Raw genomic sequence first — 21,819 nt, 5'->3', positions numbered from 1 at the left:
TGGAGTTTGCACGTTCTCCCCGTGTCTGCGTGGGTTTCCTCCGGGTGCTCCGGTTTCCTCCCACAGTCCAAAGATGTGCAGGTTAGGTGAATTGGCCATACTAAATTGCCCGTAGTGTTAGGTAAGGGGTAGATGTAGGGGTATGGGTGGGTTTCGCTTCGGCGGGTCGGTGTGGACTTGTTGGGCCGAAGGGCCTGTTTCCACACTGTAATCTAATCTAAAAAAAAATACATTAAGGACAAAACTAGGGAGAGAATAGGGCCCCTCAAAGATCAGCAAGGCGGCCTTTGTGTGGAGCCACAGGAGATAGGGGAGATACTAAACGAGTATTTTGCATCAGTATTTACTGTGGAAAAGGATATGGAAGATATAGAATGTAGGGAAATAGGTTGTGACATCTTGAAAAATGTCCATATTACAGAGGAAGAGGTGCTGGATGTCTTCAAATGCATAAAAGTGGCTAAATCCCCAGGACCTGATCAGGTGCACCCCTAGAACTCTATGGTAAGCTATGGATGTGATTGTTGGGCCCCTTGCTGAGATATTTGAGGTGCCGGAAGACTGCACGTTGGCTAACGTGGTGCCTCTGTTTAATGGTGGCAAGGATACGCGCGGGAACTATAAACCAGTGAACATGGCATCAGTGGTGGGCAAGTTGTTGGGGGGAATCCTGAGGGACAGGATATACATCTATTTGGAAAGGCAAGGACTGATTAGGGACGGTCAGCATGGCTTTGTGCATGGGAAATCATGTCTCATGAACTTGATTGAGTTTCTAGAAGAAGTAACAAAGAGGATTGATGAGGGCAGAGCAGTGTATGTGATCTATATTGACTTCAGTAAGGCATTTGACAAAGTTCCTCATGGTAGACTGGTTAGCAAAGTTAAATCTCGTTGAATACAGGGAGAATTAGCCATTTGGATACAGAACTGGCTCAAAGGTGGAAGTCAGAGGGTGGTAGGGGAGGGTTGTTTTTCAGACTGGAGGCTTGTGACCAGTGGAGTGTCACAAGGATCGGTGCTGGGCCCTCTACTTTTTGTCATTTATATAAATGATTTGGATGCGAGCATAAGAGGTACAGTTAGTAAGTTTGCAGATGACACCAAAATTGGAGGTGTAGTGGACAGTGAAGAAGGTTACCTCAGATTACAACTGGATCTTGATCAGATGGGCCAATGGACTGAGGTGTGGCAGATGGAGTTTAATTTAGATAAATGTGAGGTGCTACATTTTCGAAAAGCAAATCAGAGCAGGACTTATACACTTCATGGTAAGGTCCTCGGGAGTGTTGTTGAACAAAGAGACCTTGGAGTGCAGGTTCATTGCTCCTTGAAAGTGGAGTCACAGGTAGATAGGACAGTGAAGAAGGTGTTTGTTATGCTTTCCTTTGTTGGTCAGAGCACTGAGTATTGGAGTTGAGAGGTCATGTTGCAGCTGTACAGGACTTGGTTTGACCACTTATGGAATATTGTGTGCAATTCTCATCTCCTTCCTATCAGAAGGATGTTGTGAAACTTGAAAACGTTCAGGAGAGATTTACAAGGATGTGGCAGGGTTGGAAGATTTGAGCTACAGGGAGAGGCTGAACAAGCTGAGGCTGTTTTCCCTGGAGCACCAGAGGCTGAGGATTGACTTTACTAGAGGTTTATAAAATCATGAGGGGCATGGACAGGATAAATCGACAAAGCCTTTTCCCTGGGGTCGGGGAGTCCAGAACTAGAGGGCATAGGTTTAGGTTGAGAGGGGAAAGATATAAAAGAGACCTAAGGGGCAACTTTTTCACTCAGAGTGGTGTGGGTGTATGGAATGACCTGCCAGTGGAAGTGGTGGAGGCTAGTACAATTATAGCATTTAAAAGGCAGCTGGTTGGGTACATGAATATGAAGGGTTTAGAGAGATATGGGCCAAGTGCTGGCAAATGGGACTAGATTAGGTTCGGTTATCTGGTCAGCATAGATGAGTTGGACCGAAGGATCTGTTTCCGTGCTATACATCTCTATGACTCTTATGAGTGGAAGGGTTCAGAGGGACATGAGCCAAGTGTTGGCAAATGGGACTTGATTAATCGAGGATATCTGGTCAGCATGGACAAGTTGGACTGAAGGGTCTGTTTCTATGCTATACATCTCTATGACTCTGATCTATAACTGAATTAGCCTTCCAATAATCTTCTATACTTAAGTGAATACAAGTCTATCTGTCCCCACATCTTGATTGTTTCAGTTCTGGCATGCTGATGAATCTTTGTTGCACGTTGTCTGAGACTGGATATCTTTTATGATGTGGACTCATTTCTCAAGATAGGGGTCTAAACAAAGCTTTAAACTCTGTAGCATAATGTATTCTGACCCCTTAAGATAAAGGCAGACATTCAATTGTCCTCTTGGAAAAATGAATTGTACCTGTCTACTAGCTTTCAGTGATTTTGGTATGAGTATTAATAGCTCGTTCTGCACTTTAAAAGTTTGTGGTTTCTTGCTACATAGAAATAACGCATATCTATCATCCTTAATTCGAAAGTGATGACCAAGCAGCGAATCTGGGATTGCTCTCATTATGGGAAAATGAGTTAGAGAGTTGAAGACATGTGATTAGGAGAAATTATATTTACTGGCTGGATAATAATTGGCAAAATTAAAGAGGTGAGAATTTTATTCCCCACTGTTATCTGGAAACGAATGCCTGAGAGGAGACAGTGCAGTACTGACATTTAAGAGGAAGTGAGTTTTACATATTTTAAATCAATCTGTACAGCGATGTTAATATGCACCTTAGGAATAGATAGAGGCTTAAACCGATGCTGTTCTGGCCCAGAGATAGGGGTGCCATCACTTTGCCACAAAAAGTCAGAAACTGATTATATACTTGGGGAAAAAAATACTTCAGCAGATCTATGGGGAAGGAGCAGAGGAGATAGTGTAATTCTATAGCTCAAAGATCTAAAATGGGTACGGAGGGCTGAATGGCCTTTCTCTGAGCTATATGATTCTATGTTGAAGTGATGATCTAGCATTGCCTTTCTCAATAACCCTCACTCAGTCCTGTCCCAACATCCGCCATCGCTGAGCAATTTTCCCCAGAAAATGAATGAGTCATAAACGATAATCCTACAGTTCATAATTCTTCGCTATCCTTTGATTTTAGGAGGGATTCTGATGGTGAAACTACTATCTGAGCCCAAGAGAGTGGGAGAACCGTCGATTGTAACTGATCCCTATTGAAAGCATTGCCCTGATGGGGAAGTAAATGCAGAGCTATCTGGTGAACAATAGGAAACACATGAGGACTGAGCTTCCTTTTAATGTGGGTGAGGAATCTGCTGCCCATGTGTTTCAACTCAAATCGGAATGCCTTTAAGAGAACCATGTCAGAAGAGTTATGTGCTTTACAGCACAAATATGCTAAGGTAGACATTTTCACAAAGATATAGTTTTATGAATGCACCAGCAGAATTCAAGCAAAGTTTGGGCAATAGTGTAAATCAGACATATCAGATCAGTGCCCCTTACACATCCCTCCACATTTTAATGTTGATTTAACTCATGGATTCGAAAAAAAATCAGAGAACTGCAAAAAAAAGGACACTAACACACTTTTACTCAAAGTCAAAACAAATCTAGCCCCCAACCAGCCACCTTGCCTGGTCGTTTAGAAACTCCATGTATCTGTTTTTCTCTCTTGCTGTCTGTAATGGCACCAATGGGGTGTAAGGCTGTAAATAGCTACTTGCATTGTAAGAGTCACACTGGGCATGGATCAATAGAAACATTGACCAGGGAAGCAGCAAAGGAGACTGTTGCACACCGATGGTAGTGGATAGGAAATCTATTGTACTCATCTGACCCATTCACAGGGTCAGACCTTCACATACGCACACATCCATTTTTTTGGCGTGCAATATTATGCTCACATTCAAGAATTTGAGTTCAAGGCAGGCTGCATAAGGCATCCAATTATCTCATCACTAACCAGGGACCATCAATGATGGTAAGGCCCTGAAAACAGAGCAAGCAGACTTGGCTCATGCATATCATAGCAAAGCCTACTAATGGATTTTGATCTGTCATGCAAATGGCTGGTAGCATTGCATAATCCCAAGGAAACCCTGAACCACCCAAGTGTCAACCTAACAAAGGGAGTGAATTAATCCTACTCAACAAATGTGATTACATTGACAAAATATACATTGTGCTCAATAATCGATCAAATTTGTATTTATAGGATCTGCCATTATACATGATTAAACAGCCACACTTGAGAGTAAGTTGCAGAGGCATTTGTTGGACTTGTGCAAGGATGACAGCCCACCTGGTGATATCTGCAATTGGATTATTCCTTATGGCTCACTGTGTCTGGGCGTGCATTGTCAACACAACACATACAGAAGGGATATCCCTTTACACCCTATTCTATCAGCAATTGATTCTGTTCAGTTGTGTGAACTATTCTAAATGAGTTATCCACAGATACTGTGAAGATTCGTTCATGTTCACTGAGACCTGACAAGAGCTATATATTGAGAGCAATAGCATGTCTGCTTGCTCTTTCAAAATTACCAGCTTATTTACCAATGGAAAGCTAATGGCATGCACTCCTCCATAGCAGGAGGACTTGAGTATCGGAGTAGGGATGTCTTGCTGCAGTTATACAGGGCCTTGATGAGGCCACACCTTGAGTATTGTGTGCAGTTTCGGTCTCCTAGTCTGAGGAAGCACAATCTTACTATTGAGAGAGTCAGCAAAGGTTCACCAGACTGATTGCCGGGATGGCAGGACTGACATATGAAGAAAGATTGGACCCACTGGAGATTAGGTGAATGACGGGGAGGGGATCTCATAGAAACATAGAAAATCCTGATAGGGCTGAACAGGCTAGGTGTGGGAAGATTGTTTCCAATGTTGGGGAAGTCCAGAAAAAGGGGTCACAGTCTAAGACTAAGGGGTAAGCCATTCAAGACTGAGATGAGGAAGAATTCCTTCACTCAGAGTTGTGAACCTATGGAATTCTCTCCCACAGGAAGCTGTTGGGGCCAGTTCATTAAATATATTCAAGAGGGAGCTGGACATGGCCTTTGTGGCTAAAGGGATTAAGGGATATAGAGATAAAGTGGGAGTGGGATACTGAGATTGCATGATCAGCCATGGTCATATTGAATAGTAGTGCAGGCTCGAAGGGCCGAATAGCCTACCCCTGCACCTATTTTCTATGTTTCTCTGTTATCATTCAAAGAAGCCATTGGCATTTGCATTGCATCACTGTATCATGCCAATCTAGATGTGCCACATGTATCTAATTCTATGTTCATTGAACGAATTAATTTAGCAATTGTGCAGTTGAGTTCAGTTTCAATGATACTCATGTATGCCCAAATAGCTGGCATTGCCATGGGAACCCCTCAAGGCACAGCTCTTGCTAATATCGGTTGGTTATCACAAGAAGCCTACCTTTGATGGAGAGGCCACTCTCCTCCTAGCCCTTGCTTATTTCCCATGTGTCGATTACATTTTGGGATGTTTTGAATCCACAGCTGCATCGAAAAGCTCTGGACACAGTTTAATAAACTCCATCCTCTGCCAAAGTTTACCATTGAAAGTGGAGCGATCAAATGAGCTCCCTTTCCTGGATGTCAGACTTTTCATCTAATGTAATGTCTTTTCAATGACTGTGGACCAAAAACCAACCTTTACTCCTGCAGTGCCACATGCTACACAACCAACTTTACTGCCAACCTTTGAAGAGAGACCTAGCCACAACATATTAAAATCATCCTGTGTGAACTCACTTTTTTTTTAATTATTCACTCACGGCCAGCATTTATTGACCATCTCAGAGAGCAGATAAGAGTCAACCGCATTGGCATGGTTCTGGAGTTACATGTAGGCCAGACCAGGTGAGGATGTCAGTTTCGTTCCCTCAAGGACATTAGCAAACAGATGAGCATTTCCAACAATGGATTCATGGTCACCATTAGACTCTTAATTCAGATTTTTATTTAATTCAAATTACACCATCTGGGATTTGAACTTGTGTCTCCAGAACATTACCTGGGTCTCTGGATTAACAGTCTAGATATAATACCACTAGGCCATTGTCTCCCCCTATTTTATTCATCTGATTCCTTGTTCTTCTAGGTGATAGATGTCATCAGTTTGGAAGGTGTCATTGAAGTAGCCTAGTGAGTTGTTGCAATGCATCAGGTAGATGGTACACATTGCTACTCTGTGCATCTGGAGTGGAGGGTGTGACTGTTCCTTATGCCTCAACAGAGTGTCTCAAGGTATTGTTGATACCGGGCCTTGAACTACATTAGAGTTGGGTTGTGGGTGGATACGTAGTCTACCAACAAAAACTGCAGGGGAGCTAAGGGATGCAGTTTCTAGCCCACCATAACCATACTGAATAATTGAGCTTGTTCCTGCTTTAATTGAACGGAAGGTGCAAATTCTACTTTCCATATCTCAGACAGAAGGGTGCTTGCAGGTATGAACACTGCCTAAGGCAAAGAATTTGAGTTGTGGAATTTGAAAAACCAATAAGTTAATTAAGGGCATTTCGGAATGCCTGCAAAGACTGCAAGACAACAGAGCAGACCAAAGAGAAAGGTACAAGGTCCTTTGGCGCAGTTCTGCTGGGCTCTTAAGAGAGCAATCAAAGCACAAGCTTTGATAAACAGACAATAGGTAGACACTTGCCAAGTGTCACAGGGGTAACAATCCATCCAATTATTAACTTATACAGCCATAGCAATTGCTGTGCAAGGGACCCATTACATCCAAGACCCCTGCTATTTGTTTCTCCTGATGCTTTTCAAAAAGTTTAACAATATCCAGTTATGTTAGGCAGGTGATGGTTGCAGTTGGGTAGAAAGTTTGTTTTGTCTAATTTCCTGGGATTCATGCAGAGTGAGTAATGGTCTCACTAATGCAGATTAATATAGACAAAGCATTGCTTGTCATTTAAGATTTTCCCTCCCAATTGTTGTTCACCCCTGATTGATTGATTAAGAACCAATTTAACTCATGATCATGGTGTGGAATGACAGAACATTAGCTCTCAAGATGTTCCACAGCAAGCATCATTGTGCCTGAGCTATGAAGTAGAAAGTATTGCCAGATTGTTACAACAGAAGCCCTGCTCTAAGTTAAACCTTGCAAACAGCAGATGCCCGTTCTCTCAGGTGTTGCTGCTCTACAGAAGATCCAGTGTGCCCAGATGCTGATTGTAGTCTGGCACATCGCTTCCCTTGGACCATGATCAAGAGCGAATCTTTTGATTGAAATGCTTTGAAGTGCCTACACCGATCAGGTGTTTGGCTGTAACATTGCCCTCAGAAGCTGTGCCAATGTGTGCACCACGCCACACACTCAGCAGCTGGTGCTGGTGTAACTTGCTATAAAGAGTTAGGTTTTCTGTCCTTTCATGGTCAAGATGTGGCTCTTTAAAATGTACTCTTTAGCAGATGGACATTTAACACTTCTTGTGCCAACTATTTGATGCAGGCAATTATTTTAAATGTATTTTCAAAAAGAAATCAGGAAATTCAAAACTGGCATCAATGAAAAGAAAACAACCATGAGGTTTGTTGAAAAATCTGAATGGTCACTGAGTACCTTTAGAAAACCTGCCCTCCTATTTCATCCGGTCTCTTGGGACTCTGGTACCAAAGCAATGTGGCAGACTCCCAGTAGCCCTTTGAACTGGCCCCATAACCATTCGATTAGATCAAAATCTGGGCAACTAAGAATGGACAATAATCATAGGGTTTGTCAATGTCGCCCAAATCCCAAGAATACCTACTACAAAATTTGTCCAGGTTCAAACAGCTCAAGCTTTACATCATCCAGTCTATTATGCACCTGATCTGAATTAGTTTTTAGCCATAGGTCTGGGTACTTTGCTATGTTTCTCTGTAGGCTTTGAGTGATCATCTTTGAGTATGGGACTTGAATTTTTTAATGGACAAAGGAACAATTGAACCAACCCAATCTTGCTCCAACCAAAGACGAAAGGTATTGAAAACAGGAAAGGTGTCAACCTGGGTTACACCTGAACTGGTTGCGAGGGGAATCATTTCCTGGGAAATGTTACCCCATTGTTACTTCAGCTCATTCAGCCTAGTCCCTAGAAACATAAGCATGGGCTTTTCAGACCCTTGAAGCTGTTCTGCTGTTTAATTAGATCATGATTGGTTACAACATACAATCACTCAGAATACAGAGAAGAACATTTAAGACTGAGCTGAGCAGGAATTTCTTAACACAGAATGTGGTGGTTTTTTGAATTCTCTATGCCAGAGGGCTGTGGAAGTTCAGTCATTGAGCATGATCAAGACAGAAATCAATAACTTCAAGGGATGTAGGGATAGTTGGGAAATGCCATAATGATTAGTAAGGAGATCGAGGATTGCAAGGAAAAGACAGGAGAATGGGCCAAATGTCCTAATTCTGATCTACATCTTATGGTCTTCTAAGAGGTAAACACTCAAAATCTTTTTGCATGGTGGAGCAGGATCAATGGGACAAATGTCCAAATTCTACTTCTATTTTCTTTGGTATTCTGTTCCAAAAACTCCAATCCTTTTCGCCATCATTGCATTTGGTAGCGAAGCTAGTAAAAACAAAAATGAAGATGCATGCAAACACACGCACCCACACACACACTCCCGATTCGTCACTGTTATTTATTGTCTGAATCCCATTTTCTTTTGATTTCTAAGTTAGAGTAGAATATGCTTAGACATTGAATTCCCCTCATAAGTGCTGTCTTCCGAATCTACTGTTGCATCTTCTCCTAGTATTACCGACTTACTGGCCATGTTACTCTTTGTGTTGATATATTAGTGGCAGTGTTGTGTTGAAGCTAGAAAACACAGATAGATATTGGATTGATTCCCAATTCACATCCCACAGCTGATGGCTGATAGGTAACATCAGCTTTTAGCAGCCAGTACATCTATGTGTGTGCAGTGACAGAAAAATCTCCTCCCTGGCAATTTTGAAGAAGATGTTGTGCAGTTAATAGCATTTAATCTGAGCTGAACCTGGAGGAATGCTGCCATAGTGTAAAAACAGTTCTCACAGAAATTCCAATCCAACTCAAACCTCGTGAACAGCAAGAATAATGCACCAGCAAAATGCTGTTGGGGAACCCAGGAGAAGCAAGTGTAATTTACAAGCCTCCCATAAATTAGTTAGCTGCAGCTGAACATCAATGGCTGAAGATCTTAAGCCCAGCAGGCGATTCCTCGATGAAATGTTTAAAAAAAATTGCCAAAAGAAATCACTGTAATTTTCACCTACACCTGTGAATTTCTGAGAGTGGAGCCAGAATTATTTTACATTACTTGTTACTAAACAGGTGCCTTCAACTGATAAAATAGGTATTGGTCGATTTACTGGACCTGCATGCACATGGTAACTAAAACCAGATGAGCTGGTAACATAAAAAAAGATGCAGCCACATGTCTAAATTCATAACTAAAAGTGCAAAGCTAATTGTATATCTCACAGCTCAACACCTCCTCATAGCATGGAAATTAATTTGTTTGATTTTTAAAATAAGGATTAACAATTTTATAAACTTGATTTTGCTGAATTGTGTCTCTTAGCCTTCACCTATGTTACTTTACCATTTACAGTTTACTTATGGTTTTTAGTTTAGATACTAAATGATACTATTCACAAGATCATGTTGGCCGTGTGAACCTACTATTGACCGAAATTTCAAAGTTTATTTTATAAAGGAATGTTAACTAGATTCCCACTGCCTATCCTCAATTTTACCTAATATTATTGGTTCTATAAGTATCTTTCTTTTTGGAAATCCTGCATTGTGCTTCCTCAATTGTCGTTAAATTAGGAAAGATAGGTGGTATATCCCATTTCTCTCTTGCCTGGAATATTATTCTGGTTTGGTTGTTACAGCAATATGGAGGTGTATTTGTTTCAGCATTTCACCTCTGCAGAAATTAATAGTTGTCATTTGAAATCTCAGCTCCTCATTCTTCCAAACTTGACACATGTTAATTTAATGTCTCTGACCTCTTCAGTCATTGACTTGCAAAAGTAAAATTAAATCTATTTAGTAAGGCTCCTGGTTAGGGAAAGGCTCAATTTAAAAATTCTCATCCATGTCTTAAAACCTATCTAGGCCTCGCCCCTCTATCTCTGTAATGTCCTTTAGCCTGACAGTTCCTGGAGATCTATGCACCTCAATTCTGGCCTCTTGGCTGTCCCCCTTATTTTCATTGCTCCCTCAACCTTTTGATCACCTGTCCTATTATCTCATTATGTAGCTCAATGCCAAGTATTCATCTGATAGGATGCTGTTAAATGCCTTGAGGCACTTTACTAAGATAAAGACACAGTATAATGTTATTACCATACAACTGGCAGGACAGGTTCACAATCAGCTCAAAATCCTCACAAACCATCACTGTTACTTTGTGGATCCACACAGAAAGCTAACAGCATAAACTTGTGATTGAGATATGGATTGGTTACCCAACTGTGTTAAAGAAAATACAAAGAACTGCTGATTATGGAAATCAGAAACAAAAACAAAAATCGCAGGAAAAACCTATCAGATCTGGCAGCACCTGTGGAGAGAAAGCAGAGTTAATGCTTCAGGTCCAGTGACCTTTCTTCAGAACAACTATTTCAGTACTTGGTTACAAGTGAAAGGTCATCTACTTGAAACATTACGTTTCTCTCTATAAACGGTGACTAACCTGCTCAGTACTGCCAGCATTTTCTGTTTTTATTGCATTGCTAGTATCTTAAAAGGCATGAACAAAAACTCAAAATAACTGAACTTATTTTCATTGCAGAAAGAAAGATTGAAGTGTACGTAATTTTAGATTTAGGTTTTATTGTCACAAGGTACAAGACTACAGAGAAAGTGTACAATATTACCACATATGGTGCCATCTTAGGCATAAAGTGACGAGGTAGGATAGGAAATGGAGGGAAGTGGAAAATGCAAGTAGATTATTCACCTTAACCTGTGGTTGCAGCAAAAATACACGGTACAAGTAAATAGACCTCAAGTGAGACTTAATAACTGGGGATAGGTTTTACCAATTATTACTCACAATGGAAAACTTTATATGATGAGAGTAAGCATCCAAAATTTACTTTAGAGATCAATAATATTCAAGCACATTAGATTCCTACCAATTGAGAGTTTAGGGATACCTTCAAGGAAGATTAATTAAAATTGGAAGAATAAAAGGTATGTATTTTATAAAAGTACAATGAATGGTGGCCCTGTGCTACTGAGACCTGGAACATCAGATATGTAATAAAACAAGGAACAGATGAATAATACATACAGCTAAATTGACACTTTGCTTATACATTCTGTCCACAGTTTGCAATATTAAATTGATAGTCTGAAGTATTGAGTGATTACCTCCGAGCATTGGGAGATACTTTGTGGAGAAAATAGGCTGTGTGAGTCTTTGATATTTTTCCTTTTGTAACTTTATATAGAGTGTGTGTTAGAGTTTAATTTGCAGAGGAACAAACTTGAAAGGCTCAACAGCCTTTTTCTCAATCCATGTTTCTTTTACCCTTTTGATAGATATAAGAATTCCATCACAGTTTCATGCCTTATTCAGCAGGTTTAACAGCCTTGGCTCCATAATTAATTGGAAATAATAAAGCAATGTTTATGAGGCATTGCAATAGAATGATATATAGCTGAAAATTTCTTGGCGGCCTCTTTTAATAGCCGCAGAGATTATAATCTACAATCTACCATTCCCATTGTGACAGGCAGCAAACAGACTTTGCGGTGCCCTCTCACTTAAATAATTGAAGTGTTGTCAGGGCGAGGTCCATATTGCTTGCTGACTGACTGCTCTGCAGAAGGTCAAGCAGTGTGTACTGATAACACATGGTGCAACCTGCTACTCTTAAAGTCCTCTGTAAGGGCATCTGCACCCAATGGAAGGAAACTGCCTATCCTGACACTGGTTACAACTTGGTGCTGTGCCAATAAAGCACAATATAGCAACAAAGCAAAGACTCTTTTCATGGATGGCATGCTAGAGGTGTTCTGGGTGGAGGTTGGCAGTGTATGAAATTGGCGTCCCCTTTAAGCCTGTCCTCACTCTGTGTTCCATATTTCATGTTTTCTATGTAGCATTGTTGGCAGTAAACTGTGTCAACTTACTCTTACTCTGAACAACACATTGGCAATGGGAGGTGCCTTGAAGTGCCATTAGTAGCAATCAGGTTAATAAAACACCATCAACCTCTCCCACTGCTCAATGCAGCATTCCACCATCAGCAATCTACATGACACTCAGGACTCATGCTCATTCAGATCTGTACCTCCCCTTCAGACTGACCAGCTATTACTGTTTTCACAGGCATTCATTTAACTGTCGCAAACTAACCTTTCACAAGCATAAACATAAGCTTTATTGGACATCGCTTTACCTTATTATAAATGCAAAGTTTTCAAAAATAAGACAGTTTTGCTCTTTGAAAAACTGGAAACCAGCCTTCAAATGGAGGTGGATAAGGGGACAATGGTCATCCTGGCATCAAGAGTAGCCATGGTCATTGGTTAAGAGGGTTTAGACACAGCAGAGATGGCCAGCCCCTAAAATAATGTATAGAGATAGCTGAGGAGAGATAGATATGAGGGATAGGATCCAGGGAAACAAGCTACCATCTTCTTGACAGAAGACCAAGATTATCTCTACATCAGCCCAAGGGAAGAACAAAGACAATGTCACCATTTCAAAGCCACCGCACTGGTTTCCCCTTTTGAGACAGCTTCTGGTTCAATGAAGCATTCTTACCTGACACAGCTGTATACCTTCTTTGCTGATTATAGATGTATCATATCTAGACTGTTGCTTCTTAACAAATTCAATAAACAATCAAAAAATTACTACAAGTCATCAACTGCCTGATTGAGATAACTTTGATCGCAAACCCCCAAAACCAACAATGGGAGCAGGTGGCCAAGAGACCCCCCAAGTGTGAATTTCCCTGGGGAATGGGAACAGATGTCCATTTCAATGATGTTGCTTGGAGGTGAAGGTCAGTGACTTTTCACATAGTATCACCTACCGACTGCACCAACGGCTAGATCAGATTAATGCTCTTGTTATGCTGAACTCCCCCATTCTGTTGATGTCATACACAGTTTGTGAATGGAGACAGTGAGGCTTACATAAACTTTGGTAGGGAACAGATGCATTCTGTATAGCTTGCAAGAGTCCGAGTAATTCTGCTGGCCTTGTAATGTATTTGAACTTCCTTCTATAATGCAGTAAATCATCCAGTTACCCAGGAACAGTGCCTCATCCAGGAGAAAGCGGGGACTGCAGATGCTGGAGATCAGAGTTGAAGAGTGTGGTGCTGGAAAAGCACAGCCAGTCAGGCTGCATCTGAAGAACAGCAGAGTTAACCTTTTGAGCATAACCTGTTCATCAGGAACATTCCTGATGAAGAGCTTCTGCTCGAAACGTTGACTCTCCTGCTCCTCGGATGCTGCCTGAAGGGCTATGCTTTTCCAGCACCACACTCTTCAACAGCGCCTCATCTGTACAGACTCTGCATTGGTGCATCGCCTATCACTTATCATTAGACAGGGTCAAAACAAAGGAGGATTGCTGGTAGTAAACTGTATCAACTTGCCCTTACACTGCACCCCACATTAGCAGAGGTGGGAGGTGCTTTGAAGTGCCATAGTACTACAGGCTAATAAAACACCATTGACCCCTCCCACTGCTCAATGCAGCATTCCACCATCAGCAATCTACATGACACTCAGGACTCATGCTCATTCAGATGCTGTACCTCCCCCTCAGACCTTCCAATGGTGTCTGCCAGCTCTTGCTGTTTCCACAGACACCCAGCTATTTAACTGAGGCAAAGGGTCACCCAAACACATTGCAGCTCAGTCACTGGTGTTCTTCCCTCCCTCTTGCGGGGCATATTGGCCCATCACTGCCATATTGCAGCACCAATGGGAGACAAGGGTGCCTGCATTTCCAGACCATTGAGAAGCAGAATGGTTCTCTGGCCCATGGGGATTGCTGTGGCAAAATCCATGGCACTCATGAGAACGTAGAAGATGTCACAAAGGTAGACGGGAAAGTAAGTTATGAAGAAAACATAAGGAGGCTACAAGAACATACAGATAGTTTAACTTGCTGGGCAAATATGTGGCCAATGGAGGAATAATGGACAAAAATATGCAATGGTCCATTTGGTCAGGAAGAATAAAGAAGAAGCATATTCTCTAAATGATGAGAGATTGCAGAGTTCTGAGATGCAAAGGGACCTGGGTGTCCTTATGCATGGATCTAAAAAGGTTAGTGTGCAGGTATTGCAAGTATTCAGGAAAACTAATAGGATCATATAATTTATTGCAGGAAGAATTGAATACAAAAGGGGGGAGATTACACTTCTGTTATCCAGGGTGCTAATGAGCCTGCATCTGGAGTACTCTGCAAGGTATTAGTCACTTTAAATTAAATAAAAATGTAAATGCTTTGGAGGCAGTTCAGGGAAGATTAACTCCACCAATACCTGGAATGAGTCCTATGAGGAAAGATGGGATAATCGAAGCTTGTATCCACTGGAATTTCGAACGGTAAGTGATGACTTGATTGAAATGCATATATTCCTCAGGAATCTTGACAAGTAGAACATAGAGAATGTTTTCTCTGATTGGAATATCTAGAATTATTGGGTTACTGTTTAAAAATCAGAATTGAAAATTTAAAAAAGAAATGAGGCAAGATCTTTTCTCCCAAAGGATTGTGAGTCTTTGAAACTCTCTTCCTGAAATGGCAAGGGAAGCAGATGTAGCTAGATTCTTGTTAAGCAAGAAGGGTGAAAGGTTATCAGGGCTGTGCAGTATTTGAGATTTGAGATGGCAATTTGACCAGCCATGATCTTATTGACTTGCTGAGGGGCTAAATGGCCTATCTCTTGTGCCTTATCCGTATGTTTATACTTTTGTAATGTTCAAATTCTGTTGCGGTAACTGGTGGAATTTAAGTTCATTTAACAAAATCCAGAATATAAAACTAATTTTAGAAATCGTGATCATGAAGCTATCATTGATTGTCATCTGGTTCACTAGTGTCCACTAGTGAGGGGAAGATGCCACTCTGACCTGATCTGACCTACGTATAACTCCTGATCCACAGCAATGTGGCGGGGACTTAACCAGTCTCTGAAATGGCCGAGCAAAGCAATTTATTCAATGGCAATTAGAAATGGACTTCAAATGCTGGTCTTGCCAGCGAGGTACATCAAAGAATAAAAACAAATCTGTGTTGCAGTAGAAATTCAGACAAAGATCATTAGCTCCTTGCTTGTCACCATGAATTCTCAGCCTGCTGCCTGCCATCAATTCTCAAGGCCATGAGCCTACTCCAGGTGAGTGAGACTAGTGTGGGGCATAGAGTATTTTTGGTGGTACAGACTCGATGGGCTAAAGTGCCTTTCTGTTGGGGTGGCACAGGGATTCAGTGGTTAGTAATGCTGCCTCACAGCACCAGGGACCCGGGTTCGATTCCCGCCTTGGGTGACTGTGTGGAGTTTGCACATTCTCCCCATGTCTGCGTGGGTTTCCTCCAGGTGCTCCAGTTTCCTCCCACAGTCCAAAGATATGCAGGTCAGGTGAATTGGCCATGCTAAATTGCCCATAGTGTTAGATCATTAGTCAGAGGGAAATGGGTCTGCATGGGTTCCTGTTCGAAGGGTCGGTGTGGACTTGTTGGGCCGAAGGGCCTGTTTCCATACTGTAGGGAATTTAATCTATTCTGTATAATTTGATGATTCTCAAAGGGATTTGCGGGACCTCACAACAGTCCAGCAATCTGCCCTCGAGCATGTTATTACTGAATTGCCATCCATGGGAATGCCAGTGGCATACCCTAGATCTTGCACCTGCTGCCCTCTGTCTGGATGGGGTGTGGGCAGCACAGTGAGATTATGATTAGCACTGCTGTATCACAGCACCAGGAACCCAGGTTTGATCCCAAACTCGGATGGCTGTCTGTGTTGAGTTTGCACATTCTCCCTGCGTGGGTCTGCTTGGGTTTTTGCGGGGACTTCTGGTTTCCTCCCACAGTCCAGTTGAGATGATTTGGCAATGCCAAATTGTTCTGTTGTGTGCAGGTTAGATGGGTTAGCCATAGTAAATGCTGGGTTACAGGAATGGGGTGGGTCAGGGTGGGATGCTCCTTCAGAGGGTCGGTACAGACTTGATGGACCTCTGTCCGCACTGTAGTGATTCTATTGATGACATTATTCATGTTCCCACTGTTCCCACTCTACTGCCTTACTGAGTCAATCAGCCCAGGTTGCAAGCTCCCCAGTGTGCATTCCAATGCCAGCCTCCCAGAGCAGCCTGAACCAGTGAAAGTCAGCAGCCTTGGTCAAGCAACACTCCAGCCACTGGGGTAGCACTGCATAGGAGCTTTAGGGCAGGCAAGGGTGCAAAGATATGTTCCAAGTGAATACACAAGGGAGAATGGGTTATTTCTGGCTGTGTAGGTGGATGGCTCAGTTGTCTGATAAAGTTGCATTGATAAAGTTTATTCTTTTAGAGTCCTCCATTGCAGGATTTTTGCCAAATGGGCACTGTGTTGAAATATTTGATATGATTGAGTGTTATTATAAGACAGTCATAGTCTGAGTTATGACCAGAAGGAATAGGAGCAAGAGTAGGCCATTCAGCTCCTTGAGCCTGGTTTGCTATTCACTAGTATCATGGCTGATCTAACATTCCTCATGTCCACTTTCCTATCCTTTCTCCTTCACCCTTGAATTCCCGAAAGATCTATCTCAGCTTTAAATATACGCAAGGACTCTGTCCCTACAGCTCTCTATGGCAAGGAGTTCTAAAGACTCACAACCCTCTGAGAGAAGAAATTCCTCCTCTCGGTCTTAAGTTGGTGCCCTTTATTCTGAGACTATATCCTCTGGTCCTACACTTTCCCATCGTCTCAGCATTTACCCTGTCAAGCCCGTTTAGAATCCTATGTAGTTCAATAAGATCACCTCCATTCCTTCTAAACCCCAGTGAGTAAAGTCCCAAACTGAATAGTCTTTGCCCATGAGACAATTCCTCCATAGTAGGGATTATCTTAGTTAAATTTCTCTGGACTGCCTCCAATTAAATGATATCTTGAATAACGGGACCAGAACTGCTAATAGTCCTCCAAATGTGGTTTCACCAGCCCCTTGTACAGTTGCAGTAAGATTTCTCTCCTCTTATACTCCAAACCTCTTGAAATGAAGACCAACATTCCATTAGCCCTCCAAAATACCTGCTGCAGCTGGATGCTAGCTTTCTGTGTTTCATGTACATGTCCCCCCAAGTCCATTTGTATTGCAGCTTTCTGCAGTTTTTCTCCATTGAAATAATGTTCTATTCTTTAGTTCTCCTTTCCAAAATGAACAACTTCAGATTTTTATATATTATACTCCATTTGCCAACTTTTTGCTCACTTACGTAATCAATGAATATCTCTCTGTAAACTGTTTGCATCCCTCTTGCAATCTGCCTCATTTGGCTATGCTTTACGGGCAATGGGAATTTGTTCATCCATGAGATGGGACACGAACCTCAGAATAACAATGACTATAGCAAGGCAGAATGGCAAGATGTAAAATTGACCTTCTTGCGTCATGAATGGTAGGCTGGAGCCCCCAAGAGGAAGAACTTGGGCCAACTGGGGATCCTGCCACTCTGTCTACTGAAAGCCTAGGGAGGGGAAGAAAAAGGGTTGGCAGATGTCATTATTGATCTTGCTCATTCCTGATAAAGGGCTTTTGCCTGAAACATCGATTTTCTTGCTCCTCAGATGCTGCCTGACCTGCTGTGCTTTTCCAGCACCACTCTAATCTTGACAGAGGTCATTAAACCTTCAGTTTCAGTGTGGAGCCAGGAAAAATTAAAGTAAAATGTTGACTTGCTCTATTCTTTGCTCTGCAGCTTCACGATTATCCCTGGAATGGCTTCTTTGATCCTGTGCTAGTTCATGTGGAGCATCCTGTGGTCGGTCTATCTAGGAGTTTGAACATGGAAATAGGGTCTCAATGGCAACAGCCACACTGACCAGTTTAGCCTGGGGAGCTTTGCTGGATTGCCGAGTGTGTACACATGCCATTCCATACGGACTCAAGTGCTGATTTATTACTGGAGAAATAGGCACTATTGGATTCCATTTCTTAGCCCACAGGTTGGTATTATATGCTGCAGATTATTTTATTTGTCAAACTTGGTCATTCCCAAAATATACAATGTATTACTTTGACTGTATTAAGAGTTCTCCATTTACATTTGATATGGTTTTACACGTCATGCATGTGGAATTGAAATTTTGGAGATAGCTGTATCTAATTTCCTCACCAAGTTTGATTTTAGAAGTTTCTAGAATGCTTACAGAATGCTCACATACATTAACATTAACATTGAACAGTTAAAACTTAAATAGCCATTCAACACAACTGCTGCTTAATTCTGAGATAGTTTGTGAACTATTTGCCCCAAATAAAAGCCCTGGCTGTCTTTTTTGAGGGGGTGGGATATATCTCAATCAGTCTGTAATCTGTTAGACGCTGAAGAAATGACAATATCAATGAGCCATTTCAAAAGTGACTTCAAACTTACTGAAATTTGAGTTTCAGCCTTGTTCATATTTTATAAGTCCTAAAAGCATAGGCCACATTATGTCTACAGACCTCAGTAAGCCTCCAGGTTCCACCATGTCTCTAGACTAGATTTCCTACAGTATGGAAACAGGCCCTTCAGCCCAACATGTCCACACCGACCCTCCGAAGAGTAATTCACCCAGACCCATTCCCCCTGACTAATGTACTTAACACTATGAGCAATTTAACATGGCAATTCACCTGACCCACACATCTTTGGATTGTAGGAGGAAACCAGAGCACCTGGAGGAAACCCACGCAGACACGGGGAGAATGTGCAAACTCCACACAGACTGTCACCCGAGTCTGGAATCGAACCTGTGAGGCAGCAGTGCTAACCACTGAACAGGAGAAAGTGAGGTCTGCAGATGCTGGAGATCAAAGTTGAAACTTTATTGCTGGAACAGCACAGCAGGTCAGGCAGCATCCAGGGAACAGGAGATTCGACGTTTCGGGCACAGGCCCTTCTTCAGGAATGAGCAGAGAGTGTTCAGCAGGAGAAGATAAAAGGTAGGGAGGAGGGACGTACATGGAGATTGGTGGGGTGGTAGGTGAGGACCAGTGGGGTTCTGTCCTGGTGGCGGTTGGAGGGGCGGGGCTCAAGGGCGGAGGAGCGGGGAGTGGAGGAGATGCGGTGGAGGGCACTGTCGACCACGTCGGGGGGGAAATTGCGGTCCTTGAAGAAGGAGGCCGTCTGTGTTGTGCGTATTTTGAACTGGTCCTCCTGGGAGCAGATGCGGCGGAGACGAAGGAATTGGCGTTTTTACAGGGGGCAGGATGGGAGGAGGTGTAGTCCAGTTAGCTGTGGGAGTCGGTTGGTTTGTAGTAGATGTCCGTGTTGATTCGGTCGCCTGAGATAGAAACAGAAAGGTCTAGGAAGGGGAGGGAGGAGTCCGAGACTGTCCAGGTGAATTTGAGGTCGGGGTGGAAGGTGTTAGTGTAGTGGATGAACTGTTCAACCTCCTCGTGGGAGCACGAGGTAGCGCCGATACAGTCATCAATGTAGCGAAGAAAAAGATGGGGGGTGGGGCCAGTGTAGTTGGGCCCCAGCTATGCCTGCCTCTTCGTAGGGTATGTGGAACAATCCATCTTCCGCAACTACACTGGCCCCACCCCCCAAACGTCGGGCACAGGCCGACGTTTCGGCCTGTGCCCGAAACGTCGAATCTCCTGTTCCCTGGATGCTGCCTGACCTGCTGTGCTGTTCCATGGAGGAAACCCACGCAGACACGGGGAGAATGTGCAAACTCCACACAGACTGTCACCTGAGTCTGGAATCGAACCTGTGAGGCAGCAGTGCTAACCACTGAACAACCATGCTGCCCTGGTAGGCCTCCCTAATGTCCATAGGCCATACAATACACAAGTCTAGTGAGCTACAGGATCAACTCCTGGTACCCTTTCTTACAAGGTCACACAGTGGGAAATGGATTGAGGATTATTTATACAGCTGAAGACCTAGAGGGATATGCCACATGCTTTGGACGCCTCTGGTACTATTCTGGAAGAGATGCTAGCAATCCTCCAGTCTGACTAGCAATGATGTTGGTTTGCAAGAGCATGTAGGCCCAATATTTCTCCGATCTCTTCTGCCTTACCTCTTTTGTCCTTTGGGGGTTTATGCATGTTAAGTGGAATAGGCTTGAAGGGCCGAATAGCCTACACCTGCTTCATAATGAGAGATGCTGAAGTAAAATTCTGTAGGAACTGCAGCTATAGCAACAAGCCATCCTTTGATAGTTCATCCAAGTGGCCTTGATATCTGAGTGTTAATACCATGGAGTCAAATTTCTGTTGATGATTTGGTGTGCATTCTTGCTGGGACCATTGTACTGAGCTCTGGTGCAGATTTCTTCCAGCCCTGTGCAATGACCCTGAAGTAAACATTCTCAGATTGGTTTCACTCAGTTGGGTTAGCCTTGTGCACGGATATGATGAATCACCAGGAAATCTACCCATTTATTTTTCTACCTAAAATATCCACAGAGATTTAAGAATAACTTCTGACCATTTTTCAATAGATCTGCCCTGAAAAAGAGCCTGACGCAGCATTGAGATTTCACCTTCCCCAACTCAAGGCGACGAAATTAGCTCACTCCTCATCATTCGTTCGTTCCACCCCTCCCACTAAGATTCACATACTGCAGTGGGTTTCTGACTTCGCCTTTATAAAACAACCGATAAACTCAACACTTTGAGGATTCAGTTCCGTTATATTGATATAAATAAAGCAAAGCACTGTTTATGAGATTAAATGCCTGAAAATTTACTCGAGTTAACATAAGACCTGCGGACATATCAGCATTCCGGGAACGGGAGGCCCACAGACTAAATCCTGCAGTTCCTTTCTCTCTCAGTTTGCTACATTCTTTCTCTGAATCCAGTCTCTGGCAGTCCAGCCTCCATTCTTTCTGACACACTAAGAGTTAAAAGTTGTAAATACCAACACTTTATGATGGTCATAAAATCGCGATGACCCACTGTACCCATCTCCATGAAGGTTAACTGGTGCTGCAATCTCTAAGTACCCTGCGCCTTTTTAATGGCTTCTTTTGAGTTGACAATTCAACTTCTAGCAACCTTTGGACCTGCAGATGTCTTAAAATCACTCAGTTGGAGTTATAACACTGGGACCAGAGGAAGTGCCGTCTTTGCTAGTTAGTTGCTCCAGAAGTGCTTTCATGATACTGTTCAATTCAAGGGACCTTGCAAATACTTTGAAAAGAGAAGTCAAATGCAAGGATTGAAGAAATGAATTTTGAGCTTTGCAGCAGTAACCCAGTGACTGTGAAGTGCTTGTGTGAGAGTCAAGTAGACAGCAAGATCAAGTAGGAGTGTGATTCACTCAACAGGTGAAGGTACCTCGTGAGTCCTCAATGTCTGGTTGGTCACACTATAGAGGAGGGGTGGAGTTAGTCTCAACTGGAGGTTGTAGTGATTGGAACCATGTTGACTACGAGATCCTGGATTGGGGTTATTAAAGTGGGCCAGTCAGAAAGTCCTGGCTGACCATTATGAACAGGCGATGTGCCCTTTGAGAAGGGCACTGTTTGTCACTGGCCATTCAGGTGTTTCCTATCTTCCTGGTGGTGGAAATTGAATAAAGATTTACACACTTGT

General features: G+C 42.7%; 1 long non-coding RNA gene across 1 annotated transcript in view; it reads left to right on the top strand.

Moving 5' to 3' along the window:
- Nucleotides 1–18,963, top strand: part of LOC122560824 — a 77,631-nt gene extending 58,668 nt beyond the window's left edge. The window contains exons 2-3 of the long non-coding RNA XR_006314823.1: nucleotides 17,981–18,227; nucleotides 18,927–18,963. This is a non-coding gene — a long non-coding RNA (uncharacterized LOC122560824). The remainder of the gene's footprint in view (nucleotides 1–17,980; nucleotides 18,228–18,926) is intronic.
- Nucleotides 18,964–21,819: the final 2,856 nt, after the last annotated feature.

This window comes from Chiloscyllium plagiosum, chromosome 21, assembly GCF_004010195.1.
Source record: "Chiloscyllium plagiosum isolate BGI_BamShark_2017 chromosome 21, ASM401019v2, whole genome shotgun sequence".
NCBI lineage: Eukaryota > Metazoa > Chordata > Chondrichthyes > Orectolobiformes > Hemiscylliidae > Chiloscyllium > Chiloscyllium plagiosum.
Note: the sequence above shows the minus strand (reverse complement) of the source record. Positions and strands in the feature narration are given on the sequence as shown.